This window comes from Ranitomeya variabilis, chromosome 4 (assembly GCF_051348905.1).
Source record: "Ranitomeya variabilis isolate aRanVar5 chromosome 4, aRanVar5.hap1, whole genome shotgun sequence".
Classification (NCBI taxonomy): Eukaryota; Metazoa; Chordata; class Amphibia; order Anura; family Dendrobatidae; genus Ranitomeya; species Ranitomeya variabilis.
In genome coordinates this window covers 744,552,795-744,565,386 of record NC_135235.1, presented here as the reverse complement: position 1 = coordinate 744,565,386, position 12,592 = coordinate 744,552,795, and the positions used below count along the sequence as shown (strand labels likewise).

Here is a 12,592-nt window from a genome sequence, read left to right as displayed (position 1 = left end):
ATATCCCTGTTTTTTATTTTTATTCTTTTTTTTACATGAATATGGATCCTAGGGCCTGAAGGAGAGTATCCTCTCCTCCAGACCCTGGGAACCATCCGGATCGCAAACGCCGTATAAGACGACACCCGGCGTATAAGACGACCCCCATCTTATACGGCGAGTATATCCTAAACTCTATATTTTATATGGGAAAGTTGGGGCCCGTCTTATACGCCCAGTCGTCTTACACACCGTAAAATACAGTAACCTGCTTGTTAAATGACGTAGCAAAAAATAAGTCAAAACACCAGAATTACATTTTTTTGGTGGCCGCGACATTGCACCAAAATGGTATCATTAAAAACCTCAGGTCAGCAGGCAAAAAATAACACCTCACCTAACCCGAGATCATGAAAAACGGAGACGCTACAGTATTGGAAAATGGCACAAGTTTTTATTTTTTTTAGCAAAGTTTTGAATTTTTTGTCACCACTTGGATAAAAAAGGACCTAGACATTTTTGGTGTCTATGAACGCGTTTTTATTGACACTACATGAATGTGATTTTCTCTCCTGTTCCTTGTCCACGCCTTCATGCCTACTAGCAACACTTTCATACTATAGTAACTTATCACCATTCATCTTCAATCAGACCTACATCTTATCACTGATTTCTACCCGACTTCTGGCTTCCTGGAACGCAGAACACCTTTGTGACACGCACTAAGCATGGCCACTGGAACACAGCCATTGACGTCACCACTTCCACCCTGCACTGATAGGCAGCTCATTTTAGCATGTCCCGCCCCTTCCTTTTTTCACTGCGTCGTGCCACCTTCCTGCACAGCTGACTAGCGGTGGATACCGCGTCACTGCAGGTTGCACTTTTTCGCATCTACTAAGGTAACCATGTTCTCCACACGGATATAGTACTATCCCTATATGAATAACCTTACCATATTATCGCTACTCAGGTTATTCCAGTATAACGGGCAATCCCGGTTCTATGGCTATAATTAACAGCCTATATCTAAACCAGTAGGCACTAAATGATGGCAGTATTTGTATATTAACTAGCGGTATATTAGGACTAAGATTATGCTTGTGGGTTTAACTCTTTCCCCCTTTAACTATACCCATCATTTATATAGATACATGCGACTATTCCACCGACCTATCCTTTACAACATATCATCACATCTGTAACGAATATACACAGCTCTGCTACACCCATTAGGATTGTGTAAAGTACACACACACATTCAGGGCTGCATCTTCCTGCCTTTGTAAGTGACATGCCAGCCCAGACACATGCTGCAGCTTTGATCCCCATCACGATCATCATGATCCCCTTCTCTCTCTCTCTGCCTGTGGTGTGCCAGAGGCCAGGAGAGACACTGATGTAGGTAACTGTAACTTTCATTTTTTGTAGCAATAATATATATTTATGCACTTTATGCCTTGAGTTTTGACACAGACTGTGTTATGACCATAGTCATATTTCTGTGAGGAGTATTGTTTTGCAATATATAAGCACGATGCACCTTATTTAATATTGCTGACGAGATATATACGGTATATAATTTTACAAGGACCCTTTTTAATACAGAGTTTGTGATTTATTTGCAACTTTTTTGCTACCACTGGCCTTTGTTTCATTCTCCCCCTCAATACCTGTTTGAGAATTTCCTCTGGTTTCATATTTTATACATTAGAGAGTTGTGATGTGAGGGGGGAAAAGGCTAATTGGGGTGCCACCACTTAGGACTGTACTGTGTGTGATGTTAAGGTGGAGGAAGAAGAGCAGAGGCCACTTGATGCAGCGCCTGCCATCTACTGGTGCACGTTCTTTCTGGTCCTCATCTATAAAGCTTACCGTTGTACGGCTGCCAAAGAAAGGGAGCAGAGTTGCCCGTCCAGTAACAGAAGTTGTAAAAATGCTGCACAAATTCTGACTGAAGCAAAACAAACCGACTTCTCATCCCTCATATCATACCTGTCTCACAACCCTAAACAGCTATTCAGTACTTTCAATTCTTTCCTGCATCCACCAGTTCTCACTCCCTCTCATCTGAATACTTTGCCTCACCACCTGTGACCATGACACAATAACATCCCACTTCATTCCAAACTTTACCATAGTCTTCATCACAAGCATAACCCATCTCTTCAACCTCTCACTAACAACTGGTGTCTTCCATCCTGATTGAAACATATCTCGATCACACCCATCCTCAAAAAGCCCACCCTTGACCCATCTGCTGACCTATCGCCCCATAACATTTCTCCCCTATGCCACCAAACTACTGGAAAAACATGTCCATTTTGAACTGTCCTCCCACCTCTCCTCTTGCTCCCTCTTTGACCGCATACAATCTGACTTCAGACCACACCATTCCACTGAAGCCGCCCTGACTAAAGTCACCAATGACCTACTAACCTCCAAATGAAAGCGACGCGAGTTTGTCCTCCTCCTTCTCCTAGACCTGACATCTGTCTTTGACACAGTGGACCATTCCATCTTACTAAAGATGTTCTGATCTGTTGACATTACAGACTTGGCCCTTTGTTGGATCTCCTCGTACCTAACAGACAGGACATTCAGTGTCTCCCACTCACACACCACCTCCTCATCTCACCCCGTGTGTCGGTGTCCACCAAGGTTCAGATGTAGGAGAGGGAACTATGCTTAGAGGATGCACTCGCGTGCTCCCTCCCTCTTAAAGGGACTACACACATCAACTTAAGGTATTCCCAACCTACAGATGGCAACATCTTTCATTTAAGGCTTCTCCTCCAATATGGAGGTGCCTGAGCTACATTGTTAGTTTGCCTTGCATGCTTGCTAGTTGTCAGGTTCCCCAGGTCCAACTGTCTGCTTGTCTACCCTGCTCTGCTCCTACCTGTCTGTACTTTTCTGTCCATCCGATCCAGATCGCACCTGCCAGCACCCATCTGTACTAACACCTGGTCCAAACCGCATCTGCCAGTGCTTTTCTGTTCCTCAGCTGGTCACATCTGCACCCATGGTTCCAGAGTCCCTAGAGTGCCTGCCTGCGTTTTTCATCCCTCCTTTGGGCCTTAGCAGCTTACCCGCTGTAGGGGGTCAGCTGCCACATTCTGTAGGTCAGCCATGGAGTAGCATCTTGTGCCACCTCTTTGTACCTCCTTGGGTCCCAGTTTTCACCTGCTGCCACTTATCAGAGTAGGGATTTGGTAGGCAACCTAGTTACGACCCTTCCAGGCTTACAGAGGGATACGGAACAGTGATTCCACTGCCATTACCGTTACAGTCTCCATCTGCTGGGTTGGCTGTAGTAGAAGAGGTGTCGGTCCCTGCTATACTAATTTTGCTTTATTGCAATTGATGCCACTTTGTTGATGTCTGCCACGAATTGTTGTAAATGTGTAGACTCCTGGTTGGGTCTCCTTCATGCAACTTTGCCTGTAGCAGTAGGCCTCTGAGACAGTCAGGCCTCCACTTCCTTGTACTCCACTACCCGCGTTACTATCCTTAAATTTTTCTGACAATGGTAGTCTGATAAAAACTGATATTTGTGCCACCTGAGTGTGGCTCAGCATGAAAGCAGGTAGAGGTTTTGCATGTGTTATCAGGGTTAACTGCAAAGGGGCACTACACCGATCCCTCACCCACCTAGTCTCACTGTTACGTTCATTAGAAAGCTGTACATGCTGTCCCAGACCTAGATACCTCATGCCTGGCTAATTGCTGCGGTTCCAGCTGCAATCAGTATTGTGGGTGAATTGAGGCCACTTTCCTGGTGCCTGTCCCTCATTTGATGTGTTTTGGCAGCATTTGGGGCCATTTTAAGGTGATGTGTATGCGTTTGTTTTTGACTCCCATTGACTATAATGGCATTCGGCTATGTTTGACGAATTAATTGGCGAATATTGCAAATTTGGTAAACATAATCTGAATCGAATATTGAAATATTCGCTCATCTCTAGTTGTAGTACAGCTGTCATCTGGTGGTGTGGAAAAGCCGGTTCTATCAGAGTGAGAATGTCAGCAGTTTCTATTGACAGACAAAAGCGCCTGTCTATTATGATCCCCCTGTGACACTAAAAACTCGCTCAGACAAAGCACTACTGCAGGGCAGGAAAACACCTCCAAGGCATAGAGGGACAGATCATGACAGGTGTCCAGCTTTGAGTCCCAATATCTGAAGGTCACAGAGGAATTATGGAGTATGCTGGCTTTGTCAGCCAGATATTGCTTGACCACATTTAAAAACTTTTCCATCCTTGTCAAAAATACCCAGTCATCATGGCCTGGATGCTGGGAGGGTGTCATGAAATTGGGCCAGACCTTTTACAGTTTACCCCTGCATCTGCTGTACCTGGTGTGTGTCTCCCTCGCCTTTCCTCCTTGATTGGGCAAGCAGCCCCCTGCTGCTAGCATTGTCTGATGGGAATTTTTGTCAACATCTTTTCATTCTGGCTTTCTGGTATAGCACCATTTTAGTAGACCTCTCCACCTTAGGAGGGAGAGATGCAAAGTTCTCCTTGTAGCGTGGGACTACAGGGTGTACAACCAGTACTCTTTTTGGCCAAAATGAATATAACACGAGGGTCATGGTAAAGGCAGAGGTACATAAAGTCTTCCATATGTGCCCAGTTCCCCATAGCCAACACTTCCCCGTCTCCACCATGATGACTACTCTCCATCTCCACCAATTTCGTCCTACTCATTCCCCTCCTCAGCCCATCCACGTAGGAAACTTGTGTGTGTACTAGACTCTGTTGTGCTCCTATTCCTCTTCCTCTTCATTACTAGCCAATTGGCATTGAGCAGATTAAATGAGGCTAAGCTGGGTAGTATCTCCATGTCTCATGTCTTCCTGCGTCTCCACCTGGTCTGCCTGCAAAGCTTCATGTTTGTCAGCAGCGACTGTTGAAGTAGGCACAAAAGCGGAATAGTTGTGCTGATGATGCCGTCATCATTGCTCTCCTTCTTTGGGGAGTTCTAAAAGTCTTGGAGAACAGCAGACATGTCAGACATCCATGCCCACTCTTCAGTTGTTATGCGCGGAGTCTGACCAGAATACCGAGAAGCATGTTGGTGCTGGTATTTTCACAACTGGTCTCTGCCACTCAGAAAGCTTTGCCAGCATGTGCAGTGTGGTGTTCCTATGCATGCAATTAAATGTGCTGCTGCAACACCTCCAGAGCGGTGGTAGCTGTAACTGACTTGTGGAAATGGGCGCCCATGCAGTGTACCTTGACAAGAAGCTCTGGCAACTCTGTGTAGGTTTTCGGCACCGGAGGGTTAGTGCCAAGTTCAGTAAGTGTTAAGTTCAGTTAGAGAAAGTGTGGTGAGGTGACTGCAGCGGTCACAGGCAATAGGCTGCTAGGGACAGCATGATCAAGGCAGTGCATTGTCAAAAAAACCTTTCCATGCAAATCCATCTGTAGGCTCGGGAACCTCGAGATGGACATCGGGGCCTTTACGTGCTCTAAGACTATGGAGCTACAGGGAAAGAAGGACTTAAAGTCTCAAAGGCAAGAAGTGATGGAATTCGGGTGCATTGCTTGTGATGGAGAAGAATTCCTAGTGCTAGCGGAGTTAGCAAGAGAGATGCTCTGCCCATACAGAGAACTAGGGCTAAAGTTAATACCGGTACCTGTTGGAAATACCTTAACCCATTGGGTCCTATCCTATCTGCCTGATTGTAATGACGGAAAACTGCCAAGTAAAAGTTTGACTGTTTTAACAAATTTAGTGTCCCCTGGATTGTTTGCTGTGAAGGTTCTGGAAGATGGGAGCATAGAGCCAGTGGAGGGCTATGGGCCACAAGTAAGTGTGGTGCACTACACAAACAGCAGCACTCTGGGACACGTTTTGTCTGAAGGGTGCCAGAGTGTGCATAAGCAGCAGCTCGCCCACAACTACCTCACTCAGTCACCTTACACAAGCCTGGAACATGTGTGAGCTTGCCAACCTTCAAAATTGCCACCAGGTTACACCCATTATCACACACACTCATAGATGGTTGTAGGGTCTGCGGAGAGAGACACAGATCTGTCTGGTCTGTTATTCCTTCAGCGGTGTGCGGTTTGTCTCCTAGACAAATTAGCTTCAGCGCAGTCTGTTTCCGCTTTGCTAAGGCAGTGCTGTAGAGCTTCCAGCTGATGTGGACAACATGCTGACATAGAAAATAAAAGATGATAAATGAGAAGTAGGGGCTTCAGGAACTGGAGTAGGAAGTGGAGGAAACCCTGATAGAAGTAGAACCAGCAATCCTCTGTGTCGGTAGCGCATGTTCCATGTCAGGGTGGTACTCGGGCCCAGCCTCCACAATATTCACTCAGTATGCCATCAAGGAAATGTAGCATCCCTGAGCACAAGCAATTATCCAAGTGTTGGTTGTTAAGTGACAAATGCTAGTAACCACGTTGGTAAGGGCACTGGTGAGAATAGTGGACACGTGAAGGACCAAATGTGTACACCTGTAGCAGGCCATTTTTTAAATATATTTGTAACTAAGGAAATTTCACACAAACCAAGTTCTACAGTATATATGACAATAGTCAGTTTGGAACAACCAAATTTGTAGACCTGCAGCAGGCCAATTTTTCTTTATTTCTAGTCTTCTTTAGTTTAGTCTCTAATGACCTACTAACAGCTAAATCTAATGGTCACTACTCCATGCTAATTCTCTTGGATCTTTCCGCAGCATTCGACACTGTGGATCATCAGCTCCTCCTCACTATGCTCCGCTCCATCGGCATCAAGGACACCGTTCTCTCTTGGTTCTCCTCCTATCTCTCTGACCGATCCTTCACTGTATGTTTTGCTGGTTCCTCCTCCTCTCCCCTTCCCCTTACTGTTGGGGTTCCTCAAGGATCAGTCCTAGGCCCCCTCCTCTTCTCTTTGTATACTGCCCCTATTGGACAAACAATCAGTAGATTTGGTTTCCAGTACCATCTCTATGCTGACGACACCCAATTATACACCTCTTCTCCTGCTTTCACTCCGACCTTCTTAGAAAACACCAGTGATTGTCTTATCGCTGTCTCTAACATCATGTCCTCCCTCTATCTGAAACTGAACCTGTCAAAAACTGAACTCCTCGTGTTCTCTCCCTCTACTAACCTACCTTTGCCTGACATTGCCATCTTCGTGTGCGGTTCCACCATTACTCTCAAGCAACATGCCCGCTGCCTTGGGGTCATCCTTGATTCCGAGCTTTCATTCACCCCCCACATCCGATCACTGGCTCGCTCTTCTTATCTGCATCTCAAAAATATTTCTAGAATTCGCCCTTTTCTTACTTACGACTCTGCAAAAACTCTTACTGTCTCACTTATTCATTCTCGTCTGGACTATTGTAACTCTCTACTAATCGGCCTCCCTCTTACCAAACTCTCCCCGCTCCAATCTGTCCTGAATGCTGCTGCCAGGATCATATTCCTCACCAACCGTTACACCGATGCCTCTACCTTGTGCCAGTCATTACACTGGCTACCCATCCACTCCAGAATCCAGTACAAAACTACTTCCCTCATCCACAAAGCACTCCATGGCTCAGCACCACCCTACATCTCCTCTCTGGTCTCAGTCTACCACCCTACCCGTGCCCTCCGCTCCGCTAATGACCTCAGGTTAGCATCCTCGATAATCAGAACCTCCCACTCCCGTCTCCAAGACTTTACACGTGCTGCGCCGATTCTTTGGAATGCACTACCTAGGTTAATACGATTAATCTCCAATCCCCACAGTTTTAAGCGTGCCCTAAAAACGCATTTGTTCAGACTGGCCTACCGCCTCAACGCATTAACCTAACTATCCCTATGTGGCCTAATTAAAATAAAAAACAAAAAACAATCAGGTTCCTCGCATCGTGTTCTCATACACTTTATGCATTCAATAGCCTCTGTGTCTGTACTGCTACATACTTAGGCTGTTAACTGGTTCATGCAGCTTTACATGAACACCCGAGCCTTACACTATGGTTGGTCCAAATAACTAAAGCAATTGTTACCATCCACCTCTCGTGTCTCCCCTTTTCCTCATAGTTTGTAAGCTTGCGAGCAGCAGGGCCCTCATTCCTCCTGGTATCTGTTTTGAACTGTGATTTCTGTTATGCTGTAATGTCTATTGTCTGTACAAGTCCCCTCTATAACTTGTAAAGCGCTGCGGAATATGTTGGCGCTATATAAATAAAATTATTATTATTATTATTATTTATTTCAAATAAACAAAATTTCACCCAAAGTAGGTTATACAGTATGTATGATAAAAAAAAAAAGTCAATTTTTTAAGCAAACACCATTTGGGGAATTGTACCAGTCCAAAGTATTTTCTTTATTTTAACCCCTTTCTGCCATTAGACGTACTATTCCGTCCATGTGGGGTGGGCCCTACTTCCCGAGGACGGAATAGTACATCCAGAGCGATCGGCCGCACTCAAGGGGGGAGCGCGGCCGATCGTCACGGACCGCCCCCGGCACTTTAACCCCCGGCACACTGCGATCAAACATGATCGCAGTGTTCCGGCGGTATAGGGAAGCATCGCGCAGGGAGGGGGCTCCCTGCGTGCTTCCCTGAGACCCTCGGAGCATCGTGATGTTATCGCTTTGCTGCGAGGGTCTCTTACCTCCTCCGCCCTGCAGGCCCGGATCCAAAATGGCCGCGGGGCTGCATCCGGGTCCTGCAGGGAAGTGGCTTCACAGCGCCTGCTCAGAGCAGGCGCCGGGAAGCCTCCCTGCTGTGCATGTCAGATCACTGATCTGACACAGTGCACAGCAAAGTGTCAGATCAGCGATCTGTTACTTTACTGTGATGTCCCCCCTGGGGCAAAGTAAAAAAAAAAAAAAATAAGTGTGAAAAAAAAATAAAAAAAAATCCTAAATAAATAATAATAAAAAAAATATTGTTTCAATAAATACATTCCTTTAAATAAAAAGAAAACAATAAAAGTACACATATTTTGTATCGCCGCGTCCGTAACGACCCGACCTATAAAACTGTCCCACTAGTTAACCCCTTCAGTGAACACTGTTAAAAAAAAAACAAGGCAAAAAAAACACGCTATATTATCATACCGCCGAACAAAAAGTGGAATAACACGCAATCAAAAAGACGGACATAAATAACCATGGTACCGCTGAAGACGTCATCTTGTCCTGCAAAAAATGAGCCATTATTCAGCATCATCAGCGAAAAAATAATAAAGTTATAGTCCTCAGAATAAAGCGATGCAAAAAAATTTATTTTTTCTATAAAATAGTTTTTATCGTATAAAAGCGCCAAAAGATAAAAACATGATATAAATGAGGTATCGCTGTAATCGTACTGACTCGAAGAATAAAACTGCTTTATCCATTTTACCAAACGTGGAACGGTAAAAATGCCCCCCCCCAAAAAAAAAAAAGAAATTCATGAATAAGCTGGTTTTTGGTCATTCTGCCTCACAGAAAATCGGAATAAAAAGCGATAAAAAAATGTCACGTGCCCGAAAATGTTACCAATAAAAACGTCAACTCATCCCGCAAAAAACAAGACCTCACATGACTCTGTGGACCAAAATATGGAAAAATTATAGCTCTTAAAATGTGGTAATGCAAAAAATGTTTTTTACAATAAAAAGCGTCTTTTAGTGTGTGACGGCTGCCAGTCATAAAAACCCACTATAAAACTAAATCAAACCCCCTTCATCACCCCCTTAGTTAGGGAAAAATTAAAAAAATTAAAAAAATGTATTTATTTCCATTTTCCCATTAGGGTTAGGGCTAGGGTTAGGGATAGAGTTGGGGCTAGGGTTAGGGCTACAGTTAGGGTTGGGGCTAAAGTTAGGGTTAGGGTTGGGGCTAAAGTTAGGGTTTGGATTACATTTACGGTTGGAATAGGGTTGGGATAAGGGTTAGGGGTGTGTCAGGGTTATGGGTGTGGTTAGGGTTACCGTTGAGATTACGGTTAGGGGTGTGTTTGGATTAGGGTTTCAGTTATAATTGGGTGGTTTCCACTGTTTAGGCACATCAGGGGCTCTCCAAACGCGACATGGCGTCCAATCTCAATTCCAGCCAATTTTGCGTTGAAAAAATAAAACAGTGCTCCTTCCCTTCCGAGCTCTCCCGTGTGCCCAAACAGGGGTTTACCCCAACATATGGGGTATAAGCGTACTCAGGACACATTGGACAACAACTTTTGGGGTCCAATTTCTCCTGTTACCCTTGGAAAAATACAAAACTGGGGGCTAAAAAATAATTTTTGTGGAAAAAAAGATTTTTTATTTTCACGGCTCTGCGCTTTAAACTGTAGCGAAACACTAGGGGGTTCAAAGTTCTCACAACACATCTAGATAAGTTCCTTGGGGGGGTCTAGTTTCCAATATGGGGTCACTTGTGGGGGGTATCTACTGTTTAGTTACATCAGGGGCTCTGCAAATGCAATGTGACGCCTGCAGACCAATCCATCTAAGTCTGCATTCCAAATGGTGCTCCTTCCCTTCCGAGCTCTGCCATGCACCCAAACGGTGGTTCCCCCCCACATATTGGGTATCAGCGTACTCAGGACAAATTGGACAACAACTTTTGTGGTCCAATTTCTCCTGTTACCCTTGGGAAAATACAAAACTGGGGTCTAAGAAATAATTTTTGTGGGAAAATTTTATTTTTTATTTTTACGGCTCTATATTACAAACTTCTGTGAAGCACTTGGTGGGTCAAAGTGGCCACCACACATCTAGATAAGTTCCTTAGGGGGTCTACTTTCCAAAATGGTGTCACTTGTTGGGGGATTCAATGTTTAAGCACATCAGTGGCTCTCCAAACGCAACATGGCGTCCCATCTCAATTCCTGTCAACTTTGCATTGAAAAGTCAAACGGCGCTCCTTCCCTTCCGAGCTCTCCCTTGTGCCCAAACAGTGGTTTACCCCCACATATGGGGTATCAGCGTACTCAGGACAAATTGGACAACAACTTTTGGGGTCCAGTTTCTTCTCTTACCCTTGGAAAAATAAAAAATTGGGGGCGAAAAGATCATTTTTGGGAAAAAATATGATTTTTTATTTTTACGGCTCTGCATTATAAACTTCTGTGACTCACTTAATGGGTCAAAGTGCTCACCACACATCTAGAAAAGTTCCTTAGGGGGTAAAATGTTTGCAAAAAAAAGTTAAATGTTCATTTTTTCCTTCCACATTGTTTCAGTTCCTGTGAAGCACGTAAAGGGTTAATAAACTTCTTGAATGTGGTTTTGAGCACCTTGAGGGGACCAGTTTTTAGAATGGTGTCACACTTGGGTATTTTCTATCATATAGACCCCTCAAAGTGACTTCAAATGAGATGAGGTCCCTAAAAAAAAATGGTGTTGTAAAAATGAGAAATTGCTGGTCAACTTTTAACCCTTATAACTCCCTAAGAAAAAAAAATTTGGTTCCAAAATTGTGCTGATGTAAAGTAGACAAGTGGGAAATGTTACTTATTAAGTATTTTGTGTGACATATCTCTGTGATTTAATTGCATAAAAATTCAAAGTTGGAAAATTACAAAATTTTCAAAATTTTCGCCAAATTTCAGCTTTTTTCACAAATAAATGCAGGTAATATCAAAGAAATTTTACCACTATCATGAAGTACAATATGTCAAGAGAAAACATTGTCAGAATCACCGGGATCCGTTGAAGCGTTCCAGAGTTATAACCTCATAAAGGGACAGTGGTCAGAATTGTAAAAATTGGCCCTGTCATTAACATGCAAACCACCCTTGGGGGTAAAGGGGTTAAAACACCGTAATATTACACAAAGCAGGTTAAACTGTATGGATGACTAATTGAATCCAGAAATTTTTTGTATGCTTTTTTGGAGTATTATATATCACATAAATGTAACCCCGAGCCTGTAACCCATACTCTATGGGTGAGTAATTTAATCCAGAATTTTTTTTTTATCCTTTTTTGGAGTGTTACATGGCACAGCAATGTACCCAAGAACACGGAATTCTCAAAGGATGAGTAAGTGAATAAAAAAAAAATACAACATTTTCAACACTATTTTGGAGCGTTATATAATAACAAAATGTACCGCAAAGCAAGTAATACACTATGGATCACAATATATAAATTTTTTCCTCACACAAAAATCAAAAAAATCACCTACCACAGCAATATATTGAGCAACTGACTGCAAAGCCCTAATCACCTCCTACAGACTGTATTCAGACACTCTCCCTGCTCCTACAACTCTCTCTTCCTCCCTAGGCTAAATGCAGCTTGTATCTGATACCAACTTCAAAGCACAAGATTAGAAGGGCTGTTAGTATGATGATTCGGCTTCAGCACCAGTATCTACACTACAGGACTCTGAGACGTTGTACTGCGCACACACGCCTGGACAAGCACTCTCTCCTCCAATAACAACTGTCACAGAGCTCTGCAATGCTGTCACTGTGCCGAGCCTGACGCCGCCTACCATTTTAACAACCCCCTGATGATGTCACACAGCAAGGAATGAGAGTAATGCCACTACTAAGATGGCTACAGCATTACAGTGACCCGCAGGCAATCCCCGCATGCTTTTTGGCTGTGTAACAGTCACCACACACGCGGAGTGGGGATTCAAAATCGAGCACCTGCTAATGCTAGCTGAGT

The 12,592-nt window shown here is 44.0% G+C and overlaps 3 protein-coding genes across 4 annotated transcripts in view; 1 reads left to right on the top strand and 2 right to left on the bottom strand.

Moving 5' to 3' along the window:
* Positions 1 to 12,592, top strand: part of LOC143768048 (uncharacterized) — an 804,459-nt gene that overhangs the window by 166,671 nt on the left and 625,196 nt on the right. The window lies entirely within an intron of this gene.
* The window catches only part of LOC143767103 (uncharacterized), a 415,169-nt gene that overhangs the window by 85,697 nt on the left and 316,880 nt on the right, over positions 1 to 12,592 (bottom strand). The window lies entirely within an intron of this gene.
* Positions 1 to 12,592, bottom strand: part of LOC143768077 (uncharacterized) — a 33,051-nt gene that overhangs the window by 3,569 nt on the left and 16,890 nt on the right. The gene's annotated exons all lie outside the window — the stretch shown is intronic.